Source organism: Oncorhynchus clarkii, chromosome 26, assembly GCF_045791955.1.
Source record: "Oncorhynchus clarkii lewisi isolate Uvic-CL-2024 chromosome 26, UVic_Ocla_1.0, whole genome shotgun sequence".
Classification (NCBI taxonomy): Eukaryota; Metazoa; Chordata; class Actinopteri; order Salmoniformes; family Salmonidae; genus Oncorhynchus; species Oncorhynchus clarkii.
The window spans coordinates 7,069,675-7,088,826 of NC_092172.1; positions in this window are offsets into that span (position 1 = coordinate 7,069,675).

Here is a 19,152-nt window from a genome sequence, read left to right on the forward strand (position 1 = left end):
AAACAACATTTACAGTCATTAAGGGAAACCCAGCTGTGAGCTGCCCAGTGACGCGAGCCTGCCAGACAAGCTAAATCCCTTCTATGCTCGCTTCAAGCCAAGCAACACTGAACCATGTGTGAGAGCACCAGCTGTTCCGGATGATTGTGTGATCACACTCTCTGTAGCTGATGTGAGTAAGACCTTTAAACAGGTTAACATTCACAAGTCCACAGAGCCAGACAGATTACCAGGATGCAAACTCAGAGCATACGTTGACCAGCTGGCAAGTGTTTTCATTGACATTTTCAACCTCTCCCTGACCAAGTCTATAATACCTACATGTTTCAAGCAGACAACCATAGTCTCTGTTCCCAAGAACGGCAAAGTAACCTGCCTGAATGATTATTGCCCGTAGCATTCACATATGTAGCAATGAAATGCTTTGAAAGGCTCACATCAATACCATCAAGCCAGACAACCTGGACCCACTCCAATACGCATACCGCCCCAAGAGATCCAAAGATGACGCAATCTCTATTGTACTCCACACTGCCCTTTCCCACCTGGACAAAAGGAACACCTACGTGAGAATTCTGTTAATTGATTACAGCTCATCATTCAACACCGTAGTGCCCTCCAAGCTCATCATTAAGCTAAGGATCCTGGGACTGCACACCTCCCTTTGCAACCGAATCCTGGACTTCCTGATGGATCGCCCCAGGTGGTGAGGGTAGGCAACAACACATCCGCCACGCTGACCCTCAACACGGGGGCCCCTCATGGGTGTGTGCTTAGTCCCCTACTGTACTCCCTTTCACCCACGACTGCGTGGCCGTGCACAACTCCAACACCATCATTAAGTTTGCCAATGACACGACGGTGGTAGGCCTGATTACTGACGACGATGAGACAGCCTATAGGGAGGAGGTCAGAGACTTGAGTGTGGTGCCAGGACAACAACCTCTCCTTCAACGTCAGCAAAATAAAGGAGTTGATCGTGGACTTACAGGAAATGGAGGGCCGGCGCATGCCCCCATTCACATCGATTGGGCTGTAGTGGAGCGGGTCGACATCACTAAGGACCTATCATGGTCCAAACACACCAACACAGCCGTGAAGAGGGTACGACAAACTTCTTCCCCCTCAGGAGGCTGAAAAGATTTGGCATGGGCCATCAGATCCACAAAAAGTTATACAGTAGCATCATTGAGAGCATCTTGACTGGCTGCATCACCGCTTGGTATGGCAACTACTCGCACCGGCTTTATGCACACTCAGTGGTCTCTACTCACACACTCACTCACACACATACACTCACACACACAAAACACACACGCATATTGCTGACACACACAAACACACACTCAATTATAGACACACTTTCACACTCTTTCACGCACTTCACATACACTGCTGCTACTCTGTTAACCTGTTGCGACGACCAAACCCGGATCCGGGATTCTATTTATAGACCTAAGCTCATTACCATAACGCAACTATTCATGAAAATCGCAAATGAAATGAAATAAATATGCTATCTCTCAAGCTTAGCCTTTTGTTAACAACACTGTCATCTCAGATTTTCAAAATATGCTTTTCAACCATAGGAAAACAATCATTTGTGTAACAGTAGCTAGCTAGCGTAGCATTTAGCGTTAGCATTAGCGTTAGCATTTAGCAGGCAACTATCACAAAAACAAGTAAAGCCTTCAAATAAAATAACTTACCTTTGAAGAACTTCTGATGTTTTCAATGAGGAGACTCTCAGTTAGATAGCAGATGCTCAGTTTTTCCAAAAAGATTCTTTGTGTATTAGAAATAGCTCCGTTTTGTACATCACATTTGGCTACCAAAAAAAAAAAAAAAAAACGAAAATTCAGCCCTCAAAACGCGAACTTTTTTCCAAATTAACTCCATAATATCGACTGAAACATGGCAAACGTGGTTTAGAATCAATCCTCAAGGTGTTTTTCCACATATCTCTTCAATGATATATCCTTCCTGGAAGCCTGGTTTCTCCTTGCTCTCAAATGGAAAAATAATTGCACCTGGCTTTACGCTCCAATTTCGACGCAGGGACACCAGGCGGACACTTGGAAAATGTAGTCTCTTATGGTCAATCTTCCAATGATATGCCTACAAATACGTCACAATGCTGCTAACGCCTTGGGAGAACGACAGAAAGTGTAGGCTCATTCCTTGCGCAATCACAGCCATATAAGGAGACTGGAAAACAGAGCTTCAGAAATCTGCTCATTTCCTGGTTGACGCATCATCTTGGTTTCGCCTGTAGAATGAGTTCTGGGGCACTTACAGACAATATCTTTGCAGATTCTGAAACTTCAGAGTGTTTTCTTTCAAAAACTGTATAAGAATATGCATAGTCGAGCATCTTTTCGTGACAAAATATCGCACTTAAAACGGGAACGTTTTTTATCCAAAAATGAAATAGCGCCCCTAGAGATCAAAGAGGTTAATTATCTATCTTGATTTCCTAGTCACTTTTAACCCTAGCTACAGTGCCTTGCGAAAGTATTTGGCCCCCTTGAACTTTGCGACCTTTTGCCACATTCCAGGCTTCAAACATAAAGATATAAAACTGTATTTTTTTGTGAAGAATCAACAACAAGTGGGACACAATCATGAAGTGGAACAACATTTATTGGATATTTCAAACTTTTTTTAAATTATTCAGCCCCTTTACTTTCAGTGCAGCAAACTCTCTCCAGAAGTTCAGTGAGGATCTCTGAATGATCCAATGTTGACCTAAATGACTAATGATGATAAATACAATCCACCTGTGTGTAATCAAGTCTCCGTATAAATGCACCTGCACTGTGATAGTCTCAGAGGTCCGTTAAAAGCGCAGAGAGCATCATGAAGAACAAGGAACACACCAGGCAGGTCCGAGATACTGTTGTGAAGAAGTTAAATGCCGGATTTGGATACAAAAAGATTTCCCAAGCTTTAAACATCCCAAGGAGCACTGTGCAAGCGATAATATTGAAATGGAAGGAGTATCAGACCACTGCAAATCTACCAAGACCTGGCCGTCCCTCTAAACTTTCAGCTCATACAAGGAGAAGACTGATCAGAGATGCAGCCAAGAGGCCCATGATCACTCTGGATGAACTGCAGAGATCTACAGCTGAGGTGGGAGACTCTGTCCATAGGACAACAATCAGTCGTATATTGCACAAATCTGGCCTTTATGGAAGAGTGGCAAGAAGAAAGCCATTTCTTAAAGATATCCATAAAAAGTGTTGTTTAAAGTTTGCCACAAGCCACCTGGGAGACACACCAAACATGTGGAAGAAGGCGCTCTGGTCAGATGAAACCAAAATTGAACTTTTTGGCAACAATGCAAAACGTTATGTTTGGCGTAAAAGCAACACAGCTGAACACAGCTGAACACACCCTCCCCACTGTCAAACATGGTGGTGGCAGCATCATGGTTTGGGCCTGCTTTTCTTCAGCAGGGACAGGGAAGATGGTTAAAATTGATGGGAAGATGGATGGAGCCAAATACAGGACCATTCTGGAAGAAAACCTGATGGAGTCTGCAAAAGACCTGAGACTGGGACGGAGATTTGTCTTCCAACAAGACAATGATCCAAAACATAAAGCAAAATCTACAATGGAATGGTTCAAAAATAAACATATCCAGGTGTTAGAATGGCCAAGTCAAAGTCCAGACCTGAATCCAATCGAGAATCTGTGGAAAGAACTGAAAACTGCTGTTCACAAATGCTCTCCATCCAACCTCACTGAGCTCGAGCTGTTTTGCAAGGAGGAATGGGAAAACATTTCAGTCTCTCGATGTGCAAAACTGATAGAGACATACCCCAAGCGACTTACAGCTGTAATCTCAGCAAAAGGTGGCGCTACAAAGTATTAACTTAAGGGGGCTGAATAATTTTGCACGCCCAATTTTTCAGTTTTTGATTTGTTAAAAAAGTTTGAAATATCCAATAAATGTCGTTCCACTTCATGATTGTGTCCCACTTGTTGTTGATTCTTCACAAAAAAATACAGTTTTATATCTTTATGTTTGAAGCCTGAAATGTGGCAAAAGGTCGCAAAGTTCAAGGGGGCCGAATACTTTCGCAAGGCACTGTACATGTACAAAATACCTAATTTACCTCATCTACCTCGTAGCCCTGCACATTGACTAGGTACCGGTACTCCTTGTGTATAGTCTCATAATTGTTATTTTATTGTGTTACTATTTCATTTTTTATTTTATGCAAAATTTGCAAAAAATAGAAAAGGACATTGTAACACAATAAAATGAAATGCTTACTTGGTGCAAAAGGTAATGTGTCTTCCTTTTTAACTCTGCATTGTTGGGAAAGGGCTCGTACCTAAGCATTTCATGGTAAAGTCTACACTTGTTGTATTGGGCGTATGTAACAAATACAAATGTATAGGATTTGATCTACATATGGGCATCTTGGCATTGTTCCAATGCTCTTTTAAACAATAACTGTAGTAACTGTCTTTCCTTGTCTCCACTCCTTAGATGTTTGATCTCCTGATGTTTGATCTTTTGATAGCAATATGGTGGAGACCAATCCATGAAGAAAAGGAGGCAAATTCTGCATCAATGATGTCCTGGCTCATGTACTGTCTATTGGTTGTAAATTGAGCGCCTTCAGGCCTTTATTAGTCTTTAACACAGTGTAAATGCCATTACAGACCTCCTGCCTGATTTATCCATAGATGAAAGATGTACGTGATCATAGGAATATCTTAGACTTTGTGTTAATGTGTAGTATTACTCAGTTTCGTAATGACATGCATAAAGCCAATGATCATATGGATCCCACTGTTGGCTATTTTATATGAATATGAAAGGGATCACATGCTTTTCTTTTCTCTCAGTACAAGCACATTCAAGCACACACACACACACCGCCATGGTACATCCTGCGTGCAATCGCTTCTGTCATGGGGGCGCTCTGATCAACACACTCCTCTTGCCAAGAAAACTCAGAAACAACATAAACACAGGAAATGATACAATCTCACTGACACATTCACCGATAGCTGTTGAGATTGGAGAAGGCAGCCCCCTGTTTTCTTGCTCAACAGAACCACTCCTCGTCACCTTCTTCTCCCAGCTTGGGATGATGATGGCGCAAGCTATAAAGGCTGCTTTGAATAAAAAGGAATATGAAAAGGAATTGGATATGAGGCCCCGTGAAGAGAGGAGTGTGGAGCTGGAGAGCTCCCCGAAGCTGTCATATAATTAGATAAAGGTAGATGCTGCGATGCCGGTCCAGCCCCGTCGAGAATTCCCGTGACCCCACAGGTCAGCCTGGAGATAGCGCTGCGGGGAACTGTGCAGTGTTGCTTGATTTTTGTCAAGATCACCTCACAACAATTAGGGGGAAAGAAATAAGTGCCTTGAATATTCCCTTTGAGTAATCGACCGCTGTGTTCTATGATAAAAGAGACGTGGAGTCATCTATGTGGTATGGTTGTTAAAACGTACACGTTCCTAGCTACTCTCTTCTCACCTTCCTGCTAGCAGCCGAGCTACGTCCCAGTTTGCTGAAAGCCATGTTGGGAGTAGCAGAGTATATGTTAACTAATTTGACGAGGAAGTGCATATGCTTTTATCAGGTACTTTTATTAATACCTTTGTTCCAGTGCTGTTGGTAGTGCGAACAAAGTGAATCAAATCATTTGTGCTTTTGATATGAAATAGCTACCAAATTGAGGAAATACCATGATAGTTGTTTCTAAAGTACAGTCTTAGGAAAAAAAGGTGCTATCTAGAATCTTAAGCGGTTCTTCGGCTGACACCATAGGAAAACACTTTGAAGAAACATTTTTGGTTCCAGGTAGAACCCTTTTGGGTTCCACAACTCTTACACAGAGGGTTCTACATGGGAACCAAAAAGGATTTACCTATGGGGACAGACGAAGAACCCTTTTGAAACCCTTTTTTCTAAGAGTGTAGATACGTTTTAGTTGCTGGTATTGTTGTTTTGGACTTTCTTGTTGTATTTGGTCATAAAGGCTGGGATTCAATCCGAGCCCTGCTATAGCGCAGGTCACTATACAGCTGACGATGCAGTTTAAAGGCTTTTCCCCAGGGAGATTACATTTATGGTACATGCTGCATATAGTCAGGTAAAAAAATTATTAGGACCCTTGATAAATTAGAGTAAAAAAATACTATAAAATAAATCTAACAAATACTCAGCTGTAAAACAAAAATGGGGGAAATTATATTATTCTCTACTGATACAATTGTTCAGAGAAAGATATTTTGTAATAAATTAAGTAATTATCACACCCTGATCAGTTTCACCTGTCCTCGTTATTGTCTTCACCCCCTCCAGGTGTTGCTTGTTTTCCCCAGTGTGTTTATCCCTGTGTTTCCTGTCTCTCTGTGCCAGTTCGTCTTGTATGTTTCCAAGTCAACCAGCGGTTGCATTCTCCTTTTACTATTCCTTCCGGGTTTTGACCCTTGCCTGTTTCTGGACTTTGTACCCACCTGCTTGACCATTCTGCCTGCCTTGACCACAAGCCTGTCTGCCACTCTGTACCTCCTGGACTCTGATCTGGTTTTGACCTTTTTCCCTGTCCACGACCATTCTCTTGCCTACCCCTTTGGATTAATAAACATTGAAAGACTCCAACCATCTGCCTCCTGTGTCTGCATTTGGTCTCGCCTTGCGCCCTGATAGTAATAATTTTATTTCAATACCTCACCTTGTACGGATAACAGCACTGAGATTTTTTCCCAAAATGTTTTCTGAGATTGGAGAACAAATTGGGAGGGATCTCAGACCATTCCTACGTACAGAATCTTTCCAGATCCTTGATATCCGTCATGTGCGCTAATGTACTGCCATCTTCAATTCAAATCACAGGTTTTCAATAGGGTTCAAGTCCGGAGACTGAGATGGCCATTGCAAAATGCTGATTCATTTTTTTGGTCAATGAACCATTTCTTTGTAGATTATTATTATTATTTTTTTATTTTTATTTTTAAATGTAACCAGATGTTTAATTGGTTTATATTTTTTCAGAAGGGGGTTGCAGGTATAACATTCAACATCATTAATTCAGATATCTTCATACATACAGTTGTATTTCATACTTTCCTGTACCTGTGGACTGACACTCGAAAGAGTTCCCCTCCCACCCATCCAGCCCCTGAGTCTCTCCTTAACTCCATCAATGATTCTCAACCAAATTTTCTGAGCTTGAGTGACTTTGACAAAAACAATGGGCATAGGTTGCTCTAAGAGTTGTGCAAAGTTGGTAATATTATTCCAAATGATTCACCGATATAATGGATGCCTGTTGTAGCGATGAGACAAGATCGAAATTGGGGAGCAAAAGGGGGGGTAAAGATGTTATATAATATTTAACGTTGAACATGTGGAGTAGGTTGTGTAGATCTGTAGGATATGTAATTTTAAGACAGACAATGTGAAGACTGTGAAAAGGGTATATAGACTTCCACTAAGCACTGTACCTCAAATAATTGAACACAATATTACATCTTGTTCTAAAGGCAGTTCTACCTCAAGGCCAGAAATTAATGCAATTGTTTAAGTAAAAAATGGCAGCACATCACAGGGGTATGTGAAGGCACGAGGCCAAAGGACACAAATAAAATCCTCCGGATTGAAACATTTATTTTTTTCCCTCTGAGAATGATTTTTTTTGCAAAATAATCAAGTATTTTGGGGTCGCGAGAGTTCGGTTTAACTTCTGACAATTACGTATCCCCCACCACTCTCTGTTGCGGTGTCACTACACCACAAAACAAGTTGTCCCATTATGCAGATGTTGACAGAACGATAATATTAGCCTTAGTATTCTTTAGTTGCTAATAATGGATAAGTGCTACATACCCACCTGGCTAGCCAGTCATTGGAGGAGGAAACGTGCTGCAATTGCATGGCTTCGCCTTGTCCTCTCTGTTTTGGTTGCTGGCTGAAGTTCTTGTCACTTCACTTGCTAGTTAGTTAAGTTTCTTCAGCAGAGTCATGTCAGACTATACAGCTGGAATAGAAACTAACTATGTTTGCCTAGTATTGCAATGACTGCTACAGTACCAGTCAAAAGTTTACTCAGCTACTCATTCAAGGGTTTTTCTTTATGTTTTACTATTTTCTATATTGTGGCATAATAGTGAAGAAATCTGTAGTAACCAAAATATACACTGCTTAAAAAAATAAAGGGAACACTATAATAACACATCCTAGATCTGAATGAATGAAATATTCTTATTAACTACTTTTTTCTTTACATAGTTGAATGTGCTGACAACAAAATCACACCAAAATTATCAATGGAAATAAAATGTATCAACCTATGGAGGTCTGGATTTGGAGTCACACTCAAAATTAAAGAGGAAAACCACACTACAGGCTGATCCAACTTTGATGTAAGGTCCTTAAAACAAGGCAAAATGAGGCTCAGTAGTGTGCGTGGCCTCACGTGCCTGTTTGACCTCCCTACAACACCTGGGCATGCTCCTGATGAGGTGGCGGATGGTCTCCTGAGGGATCTCCTCCCAGACCTGGACTAAAGCATCCGCCAACTCCTGGACAGTCTGTGGTGCAACGTAGCATTGGTGGATGGAGTGAGATAAGATGTCCCAGATGTGCTCAATTGGATTCAGGTCTGGGGAACGGGCGGGCCAGTCCATAGCATCAATGCCTTCCTCTTGCAGGAACTGCTGACACACTCCAGCCACATGAGGTCTAGTATTGTCTTGCATTAGGAGGAACCCAGGGCCAACCGCACCAGCATATGGTCTCACAAGGGGTCTGAGGATCTCATCTCGGTACCTAATGGCAGTCAGGCTACCTCTGGCGAGCACATGGAGGGCCGTGCGGCACCCCAAAGAAATGCCACCCCACATTATGACTGACCCACCGCCAAACCGGTCATGCTGGAGGATGTTGCAGGCAGCAGATTGTTCTCCACGGCATCTCCAGACTGTCACGTCTGTCACATGTGCTCAGTGTGAACCTGCTTTCATCTGTGAAGAGCACAGGGCGCCAGTGGCGAATTTGCCAATCTTGCTGTTCTCTGGCAAATGCCAAACGTCCTGCACGGTGTTGGGCTGTAAGCACAACCCCCACCTGTGGACGTCGGGCCCTCATACCACCCTCATGGAGTCTGTTTCTGACCATTTGAGCAGACACATGCACATTTGTGGCCAGCTGGAGGTCATTTTGCAGGGCTCTGGCAGTGCTCCTCCTGCTCCTCCTTGCACAAAGGCGGAGGTAGCGGTCCTGCTGCTGGGTTGTTGCCCTCCTACAGCCTCTTCCACGTCTCCTGATGTACTGGCCTGTCTCCTGGTAGCGCCTCCATGCTCTGGACACTACACTGACAGACACAGCAAACCTTCTTGCCACAGCTCGCATTGATGTGCCATCCTGGATGAGCTGCACTACCTGAGCCACTTGTGTGGGTTGTAGACTCCGTCTCATGCTACCACTAGTGTGAAAGCACCGCCAGCATTCAAAAGTGACCAAAACATCAGCCAGGAAGCATAGGAACTGAGAAGTGGTCTGTGGTTATCACCTGCAGAACCACTCCTTTATTGGGGGTGTCTTGCTAATTGCCTATAATTTCCACCTGTTGTCTATTCCATTTGCACAACAGCATGTGAAATGTATTGTCAATCAGTGTTGCTTCCTAAGTGGACAGTTTGATTTCACAGAAGTGTGATTGACTTGGAGTTACATTGTGTTGTTTAAGTGTTCCCTTTATTTTTTTGAGAAATGTATTATACATTTGGGATTCTTCAAAATGCAACCCTTTGTCTTGATGAAAGCTTTGCACACTTTTGGAATTCTCTCAACCAGCTTTATTCTACAATATAGAAAATGCAGTGTGTTTCAATTAACACATGTGCCTTGTTAAAAACATTTGAGCCAATCAATTGTGTTGTGACAAGGTAGGGTGGTATACAGAAGATAGCTGTCACATCTGCTCCCGCTCTCACTCTCTGGCACTCCAGGGCACCAGGCTGCCCTTCATAACGCGCAGCTGCACAATATTAGACTCACCTGGACACCATTATTTTGTTGATTACCCCCTCTATATTTGTCTGCTCCTCAGTTTGTTCCCTGTGTCAGCATTGATGTTGTTATTTTTCCCCTGTCCAGACTCTGGTCCTGTTCTGTTTCATGTCCGTTGTTTATTAAATGTTCTCCCTGTACCTGCTTCCAGCGTCGATCCTCACAATAGCCCTATTTGTTAAAAGACCAAGTCCATATTATGGCAAGAACAGCTCAAATAAGCAAAGATAAATGAGAGTCTATCATTACCATAAGACATGAAGGTCAGTCAATCCGGAACATTTCAAGAACTTGAAAGTTTCTTCAAGTGCAGTCGCAAAAACCATCAAGCGCTATGATGAAACTGGCTCTCATGAGGACCGCCACAGGAAAGGCCCAGACCCAGAGTTACCTCTGCTGCAGGTGATTCCCGCATGTGTGTTTCCCACCATGAAGCATGGAGGAGGTGGTGTGGGGGTGCTTAGTTAGTGACACTGTCTGTGATTTATTTAGAAATTAAGCCACACTTAACCAGCATGGCTACCACAACATGCTGAAGTGATACACCATCCCATCTTTTTTGAACTTAGTGGGACTATAATTTGCTTTTCAACAGCACAATGACCCAATACACCTCCAGGCTGTGTAAGGGCTATTTGACCAAGAAGGCGAGTGATGGAGTGCTGCATCAGATGACCTGGCCTCCACAGTCACCCGACCTCAACCCAATTGAGATGGTTTGGGATGAGTTGGACCGCAGAGTGAAGGAAAAGCAGCCAACAAGTGCTCAGCATATGTGGGAACTCCTTCAAGACTGTTGGAAAAGCATTCCAGGTGAAGCTGATTGAGAGAATGCCAAGAGTGTGCAAAGCTGTCATCAAGGCAAAGCATGGCTACTTTGAAGAATCTGAAATATATTATTTTTCTTTGTTTAACACTTTTGGTTACTACAAGATTCCATATGTGTCATTTCATAGTTTTGAAGTCTTCACTATTATTCTACAGTACAATGTAGAAAATAGTAAAAATAAAGAAAAACCCTTGAACGAGTAGGTGTGTCCAAATTTTGACTGGTACGGTATGTGGCTAGCGAGCCACAGTAGTGGGGCAAATTGTCTGCAATTTGTGTAATCCAGTGCTTCTTGGGTTGATCACGCAATCATAATTAGCTGGCTCACTTGGCTGCTGCCTGGCCATTGAGCCAGCATCCTTCTAAATGCAGTGGCCAGTGGGTAAGGCAGCTATGAGTTGAACATACAGTATTTATATGAACTAGTCGGCAGTTGTTGCTTCCCATGGTGTATAAACATAGATAATCAGCTGGCTGTAGCCCATGCATCAAACAGCAGCATAAACTCAAAGTCCATTTGAATTAGCTTGCTAGCGTTGCAAATTATCCAGCAATAATCCACTGCACCATGCAGACCTTACTTGCTACGAAGTTACAGAAAACTAAACCAACAATCAAACAAACCAAAATTGGATACATTCTAAATGCAGGACCATCGAGGGAAAATTTAGCTAGCTAGCTAGCATTCCTTTGTTTATGCAGAGACATCTTTGTTGCATAATCTTATGGTGAGTGATAAACATGCATTTCTTCTGTCAGTTGTAAAATGTATTGCATGACACAAGCGAGTGCTGTCAAATACTCCTAAATTTCTCATTTGACCCCCTGTTTTCAACTACATATCAATCCTCATAAAGTAGGTGGTCAGTGGATAAAGTATCCAAGACATTAACATATTTGCCTGAAAATGAACTAGTCACGAGTTGTTGTTGTCCATGTGAAATCATAGCTAACCAGTTGGTTAATGTAGCTATAAGCTCCTGAGTCTAGCTGCATCTAGGTAGCTGGCGTCGTCATGAACTAGAACTCCACATAGACTGAGCTGTTTTATTAGAAAACGTCTGAGATGACTCAAATCCTGTAGCTAGCTAGCAAGTCTACCTCGGTGACAGTGTTATTGGGGTGTGGGAATGCTAGATGAGTGTTTAAGTATGTGGTTACTACTGGTTATGGTTATCCAAGACAAGATTCATTTTCCGCCATGTTTTTTTGTTTTGTTCAGGGCTCTGAGTTGGAATATTGATATTTTAAAAACTGTCACTACTTCCATAGTGCGGATAACATGGAATAATCAATGGCTTGGAACCCCATTTCATTCAATCAGATTGCAGATGTTCTAGGCAAGTTATTCCAATCAGTTAAAGTTAGAGTAAGGAGTTGGGTTAAATTTACTTGCAACCAGACTTTCCGATAACTAGTTAATTTAATTGAATCCCAAAGAAACACACAAAAAAACTTTATGTCATGATTTTTCCATGTCATTTCAAATATACATATTACATTGGCACTTTAAAAATGTCATCCTGGAAATTGTTTGATGTCGCAATCATGTGTTGTGTGTAGACAATGCAGCATTCTGGAACCTTGTTACAAGGACAGGTTTTGTCTGCTGCGGGGTTACAGCACTTTGTGGGGAGGCTAGAACGGTGGGTTCCTGTTTCCATGGCAACCATGTGAGTGAGGGAGAGAGTGTGTAGTTCAGCGGATGCCTGAGGTGAGTTCAGGATGTAGAATCATTTGAACCGTGCAAGATTTTCCATTAAATAATCTGCACTGTTTATGCAATTTTAGTAGTGTGCAAAATCCCTCTATGGTATCTTATTCAGAAAATCATGGCTTGCGTTTGACCCACTCTCTGAACTGTTCGCTAACCACTAAGTACAGTAAATGGTGAAGGCTTTGGCTGAATGGATGGATACAGTGATGAAGGCCAATGGACTTACTACTTTTTTGGTATATCCTTATTTTTCCCAGCAGGCCATAAAAATACCCTCAAATAAAAGTTGACATTCTGTACTGTCACCTCATATGAAATATTTTATCTAAAATACAAAATGTTGGAGTATAGAGCAAAGTTTTAAAAAATGTGCTTTAGTGTCCGAATACATATGGAGGGGAGTGTAACCTTTGAACACAGATAGAAACTGTATGACTGTGGTAACTAGTATTTAAATATTCATGGTGAATTGAACCCATAATATATGTAGCACCTTGGTGAGTACAACACTAAATCTCCACCCCCTGAAGGAACAAATGACAGTTTTAATTGTGTATGCATAACATTTGTTTTAGTAATTTACATTCCCACCTTTCACGTTTTATTGGGTGATTAGTTAGCAGTGGCAGTGCCTTTTAACCTTTGGCTAGTGTTACTCTGTAACCATGTGGCTTCAAGTCTGGTTCCACCATTGTTTTTGTTCATCCATACAGCAAACAGCCCTCACAACCAAACACCACTGAATAGACAAGGTGTGTGGAGGGCACAGGCTCTTGCAGGCCTGAGGGAACATACGGAAAGACATGGCAACCACAGTCTCGCCTCCAGCTAAGTACTTGTGCTTTTCTATGTTTGACATCTCATGTTCTCGACAAAGAGTGATCTTCTGAAATGAACCACAAAAGCCATTTAATGGATTGTCCTTCTCTGGCGACCATTATAACCTACAATTGCCTTTTGGCTAGTGGTGGTAAAACAACTATTGTCCCTCTGGCATTTCCTCTACCACTACTCCTTCTTGGCCTCGTTATTGGCAGATCTCAACTGCCTGGTTTCGGCGGTAATAATGTCAGACAGGACCTGAGGTTGGGAAGATGCTCAAGGCATGTTTAGAATATTCCATACCTGCCCAAGGCCTCTATTAAAACAAAACCTGATAATTGCAATGTGAACAAACAATAGTTTTCAATTGAATTGGTTGTTTGCATGTGCAGTGTTCCAAGGTCTCTTCCCACGGATCGATTGATTTAGGCAGTGTTCGCCCACCAAATATGAACTTGATGTAGGCCTGTGTCTAGTTTACATACTTTGATTTCCTAAATAAAGACATATGGGGAACAATGTTAATTATTCATTTCTCATTCTCAGAATTCTTAATAGAAGATGAGGAAGATCAAAAATGTTCCTGGGTAAGCAGTTAAACTAATAATGACACGTCTCTTAAAATGGCCCACTTTTCTTTTCACTGGTTCATCAATGAAAATGTTTATACGCAAGTCTACCTTTCGTCATATATCTGTAATTTGGGGGGGAACAGATTCTCCCAGTATCTCAGTTTCGAACACACATCTAAGATGAAACATTCCTTGGGCACAAATAGTGTCAGTACTTGGAGTTGCGAACACAAGGTTCAGTTTTCTTCCTTCAATTAGCAGTTCTGCTGCGCAATATCTTTACCTCAGGCTGTAATGTCATGCGGCTTAGTTGACAGGCAACTTTTTCTTCCCCACACAATTAATGCCTTTTCAATTGCTGCTGGCAAGTTGATCCTCAAAAAATAAAATGGTTGATGTTTATTATTTGTTTTTGCATATCATTATTTTCTATATCACTAATTTCTGTCTTCCTTAGATTCAGGGGGATAAGGGTAAGGATAGATGTTTATTTTATGTGCTGGTGTGGTCCATAAACAAGAATTGATCAGCCCTTGATAAAACCTAATGGTCATATTGTAATCCCAAAATATCTAATATACTAAAAGAGGCAAGACAATTTTGGTGTAATAAATGCTGGCCCTACCTGGTCCAAACAAGAACGACAGAACAAGCTTCTGCTGTTAAAAATGGATTGTCACTCACACCGCTCATGAGAAATCAATATGCAGCAGAGTGAGCGGACTGTGTCTCCAAAGCAAGTTCAGCAGAGGACTCTCTTTTCACCAAGCCTATAGGGGAGGTAGAGTGTTTGACATTCATTTTTGCCTGAAGCTTCCACTGAGAGTGACTCGCAATTACTGAACGCAATTGAGAGTTCAAGGAACGCGTGAGTGCTCAGTTGCTAGTTTCATCAGGGATTTTGCAAGCAGGTGGAAAAGGAACAGCCAAAAAATGACTTCTAAAGAAGGCTGCAGTGGGGACTGCTCATTAACTAGTCCTAACCTTAGCCAGTATTGAGGCTAAGGAGAGTTTGTGTCTAATCTCAGGAGAGTGGGAAATGTTTTTCTTCTTCATTAGGTTTTCGAGTTTGTTGACAACTAGGTGAAAGCAAACAGCAGCTTGCTCCTGCCAAAATGAATGATTACTGATCCACTTTTAGTACGATATGACAAGCCTTTGACGGTGTCCTTATAAGCATAACTCTTAATTAGTGTAAAGTGGTTGAAATGCCCTATAGTGATGAGAAATTCAAGCCATGACAAATAATGTAAATGTTGAAGATCTGTAAATACTGAAAGTACAAATGCTTTCTTACATCGTTGGTGATTGATTGGTATCTGTGTCACACCCTGACCATAGTTTGCTTTGTATGTTTGTAGGTTTTGTTTGGTCAGGGTGTGATCTGAGTAGGCATTCTATGTTGTATGTCTAGTTTGTCTGTTTCTGTGTTTGGCCTGATATGGTTCTCAATCAGAGGCAGGTGTTAGTCGTTGTCTCTGATTGGGAACCATATTTAGGTGTGGGTTGTGGGTGGGTTGTTGTGATTGTCTATGTGTAGTGTTTGTGTCAGCACGATTGTTCATTAGCTTCACGGTTGTCACGTTGTTGTTTTGTAGTGTCCAGTTTTTCCATTAAAATGACGAACACTTACCACGCTGCACCTTGGTCAAGTCCTTCAGCCAGCCGTGACAAGCTGTTCATATTTGATCACATACAACCAAATTACAGACGTGGAATGGGAGTCAATAATAATATTCTTCCTGCACAGCGAGAATGTTGAAATTAATTTGCATTCAGGCTTCTATTTGTTTTTCACTGTAAACATTGATCATTTGAATCGCGATGAACATTCGTGCAGCACAGGGGGACTGATTGCTTTCATTCTGAGAGCCTAGTTTACTTCATATAGGGACCATTTTTATCATACTTTCTCTTGATGGATCATGCACTCTGTCTGTGATACAGGCATTTAGTGTTGGTTTGTGACATGCATTATTTTGCATGGTGTATAAAGCATGAGCTGGGGTAATGGCCATGTGTTGGAAACAAATTCTGAGTACACCCATTACACATGAACGTAATGTAACAGAGTACAATTCTGTAATGCCCCAAGGGGGGCTTGAAGTCAGAACCTTCTGCACAACGTCACATAATCAAATTCCAAGCCAACTATCTTAGCCGACAGAGCAAGAGGCATATTTGACATTCTGTGAGCTACTGCAGGCTTTCAGATCTCAGGGAGGGTGACATCACTGATGTACTCCGGCCAACATGCTATGGGTAAGATTGCAGTTAGTGAATGCAATTGAAGGTTCGTCTAGAAGTTGGAGGACAATACAGTATGTTCTGATTGTGTAAGATTGGGCTTGGATATGTTGTATACTGTACTTCATTAATTCAGAGTATTTTTGTCCTGAAACATGTCTCTTCGGCAGTTGTTCTCTCAAGGTTAAATATTTGGGATGCAACATTTAAAAGAAAACGCAACATTTAAAAGAAAATGTTGAGGTTGTGACTTTTCAAAACAAGGTTTGAACAGGCGTTTTCAGGTGCAAGTCTCATTAAATGTTTATTCAGCATTGCCAAATGTATGCTGAATTCGGCTACAGGACGACAAAATCTGTCTCAAAGAGATCTGAAATGTATTCCCTTTCTGCATAAGCATTGGAAAACACTGTCCCTGTCATCTTTCTCGTGAGACGATGAAGAGCAACCCCTTCTCTGGGGGAGCTTATTGATGTCTCCCCGCACCTTTAATGGGCTATTCTAAAAAGGCCTGTCTTGTTCCCGGAGTGACATTTCTGCTGTCGCTAGTCATAATGTGCACATGCACAGGCTAATATCGAAAATATGAATGTACAGTAGAGAGGAAGGCCAGCGGCAATTCCCATGTGTTTCTCATTTGGCTTGAATACCGGTGAAAAAAATAACTGCTATTTTACAGCCGCTGAGTACTAAAGTATTACATAGTAATAGCCTCGTGTCATGACGTTGGCCTGGGGGGTAGGTTTATGACAGTCATAAATACCTCTTTCCCCCTTTTTCCTCTCTACCCTACTGATGTTACATTTGCAAAACCCTTGGTTAACATAGAGATTCTGGGAACATCAGAAGGTGGGGGGAAATGAACTATATTCTGGTAATCCGACCAATGGAACATATGCAGTGGTACTTAATGAATATGATGTCAGTTCGGTTGTAATCTGAGACATTCTCATCAATGATAAGATGGAGAGTTATCGGATTCACATGGAATTGTTGTTCAATTTAAATATTTTGAATATGAAATTATTCGTGATGGGATGAAATGTGATTTTAGCTTCTAAAATGTGAGATTTGGGTTTTCATGAGATAGGGCTCTGCTCAATCAGTGGGCCACCCCTGTGAAGGGACACGGGCTATAAAACTTTTCAAACACGCCCTCCTCTCCCTTCGTATATAAGCCCTTGACGACAATATAACCTCCGGTTCCGAGGACGTGAGGACGATGATCCTATGTCAGAATGGTTCAGATAATAACTACAGAACGAAGCCAACATCAGCGTGAGCTTTGGTTGCGAATGGTATGAACTTTGAACTCTTATTCACTACAGAAGTGATACCTCCTAGCCATTGAGTTAGCAACAGCAGATGCAAACGAGGGTTAGGAAGGTACAGACAGAGTATTCCGTCTATCACACAACCACGTTACTACAACGTATCCAATTGACCACCAGAGACATTCTTCAAAGGACTCGGTTGGGCAACACGGCCTTCCATCTACCACCAACCTACCGAAGCGCAGCTCAGAGTAAAAATGTATTGCATTTTCCTTTTACAAATTGGTGGTAATTTAGAATGCATAAAATACTGTATTTACGATAGCACAGCTTCTTCCCTTTGTTCCTCAGTCTTCCCGCTCCTTCACTCAAACCCAGCCCCTTTTCGTGTGTAACAAGCTGTCATATCTGTTCCGCCCACCAGGGACGTTTTCCTTTATGACGTAATTTGTAATCAAGTTATGATTTAATTATGTGTATGTGTAATTCTGTGTGATTAGTTAGGTATTTAGTAAATAAATAATTAAACCCAATTTTGTGTTGCTGATTCAAATTGTTAGCCAGGGTTCGTGCAGATAACCAAGAATTTCCAACTTTCAGATGAGACTGAATTAAGATGCCGATTAATATTGACTGCTATTCATGTAAAATACTACTAGGTCTTTAAGAGTTTATTCGGAAGATAACAGCTCTATAAATATTATTTCGTGGTGCCTGACTCTCTAGTTAATTACATTTACATGAATCAGGTAATATTAATTACAGAGAAATGATTTTATAGAATAGCATGTCATATCCCTTAATCCGGCATAGCCAAAGACACAACACTAGTAAGTGATAGATTGCAATGCAGGAGCATACTTAACATTGTACTTGTGTAAACTGCTGAGACTGCAATGAAAATAAGGTAATCTATTAACATTCTAGAGTAAAAAAAAAACAGCACTGTTATTTTGTCTCCTAAGCAATTGTTTGTGACAAATCGGTGTTTTTCGATCTGGAAAGCAACTTGTTTGCAGTGGAATGGAGAGGAAGACACACAGCATGTGGGCTACTGATTAATAAAACATGTCAGTTTCACTGATTATCACATTGTGCCACAATAATTAAATATTAACAGGAAATGTGTTTTATGTTATGAAATGTTTCTACAGTTACACTGTAGACTACTTATGAGTTAGATGTGCCACGCAATAATTTTGCAGAAAAAACTGCTTACTGAAGTGTTGATTGCCATGCCATGGCAATTGCCATGCCATGATCATATGCTATCTGTGCATGTGGTTTTCCCAATGTACAGTTTTGGGCAAGGGCACGGCACTGGATAGTTTAGATGACTCCCGCAGAGGCACAGGTGGTGGTGGTTCTTCTGTCTGATGGGTTGGTTGGTTTTTGGATGGGGGAACTCTTTGAGTTTTAGCGATTGTGTGCACAACGAGCGCATATAACCCGGAGAGATTACTGCTTCCAAGGTTCTTTTTCCAAGCTATACGGAGGTTGCTCTAGCGAACAAACAGCGGAGACCTGAGGACACCATTCCATCCTGGAACTGAGCTCCCAGGCTTGAAAGGACAGACCGAATACAAATTCAATTAGCACTAAGGTGTGAAGTTAAAGGGCTTTCGGCCCAACAAGTGTCAGGAGT